The following is a 1117-nucleotide window of genomic DNA, read 5'->3' as shown; positions in this document are numbered from 1 at the left end:
AGTTGCCTGAAGAGTATATAATAGACTTCTATAATGGCAGAGATGAAAGTACTACAGAGATGTCCGTGTAGCTACATTGAGAAAGAGAAAACCCAGTGACCAACATGGTTTGGTAACCTTAATGGTGCAATCGTGGCACACATGTCCTGGTGGTAACCAACAGCTCTATAATTGGATCTAAGACCTGATCAACAAGAGAGATACCGTGCCTGGTACTGGGAACCTAACTAACAGTTCAGTAGTAAAATCATGGTTATTGGAGGAGAATCTGCAACAGCTAATTTACTAAACTAACATAATCTCTGACAATAATCCATAAACATTGGCCCTGACATCCACAAATAACTTTAATCTTCACTTTTCACCAAGAAAATTTCTCTTCGTAACAAATGGAGACCACTACAGAAAATGAAAGCCAATCAAAATGCAGAGTTGCAGAGTCCAGTCCCAGTGGATACATCTGCAGAGTGGTCCTGCAGCTAAAGCTCAGGGAACATTGCAGAAGACAGAGCAGAAAGATGGTAAGAGCCAGAGGATCAGGAAGTTCACCATAAGATCATTTCCTTGTACTATCAGAAGCTACACCCATGAAGTCTCACCCGTATGACGGCCCGAACATGAGCTAAGTAAGGATGACACCAATGAACATGCCAAACTATTGGAAGAAAAGCCCATGAGGTCTCACCCCTATGCCTACACAAAGAACTAGATAACGGAAGAAAGTTGGAAATGGGAGAAGTGGTCTTCTCCAAAGAAGAGCACACCAACATGCTGTCTAGTGCCAAATGATCAGCCCTGAAGACGTAATTCAGGTAGCATTATATGAAGTGAACAGATTATATTTAGAAATACGTATGTGGGCCAGATAGATGGCTCCAAGTTTAAGAGCATTGGCTGCTTTTCCAGAGGACCTGGGTTCAAATCCCAAAACCCATATAGTAGCTCACAACTGTCTGTAACTCCTGGTCTAGGGGATCCAGCACCCTCACACAAATGTACATGCAGGCAAAACACCAATGTACATAAAATAAAAATAAATAATTAAAAAATAAATATGAATGTATATCCATACATGCTTGCAATAACATTGAAAAAGAGGCCATGAATTTGAAGAAGA

This window comes from Alexandromys fortis, unplaced genomic scaffold (genome assembly GCF_014885135.2).
Source record: "Alexandromys fortis isolate MF-2015 unplaced genomic scaffold, M_Fortis_MF-2015_v1.1 scaffold_210, whole genome shotgun sequence".
NCBI lineage: Eukaryota > Metazoa > Chordata > Mammalia > Rodentia > Cricetidae > Alexandromys > Alexandromys fortis.
This window is presented reverse-complemented; position numbering follows the sequence as displayed.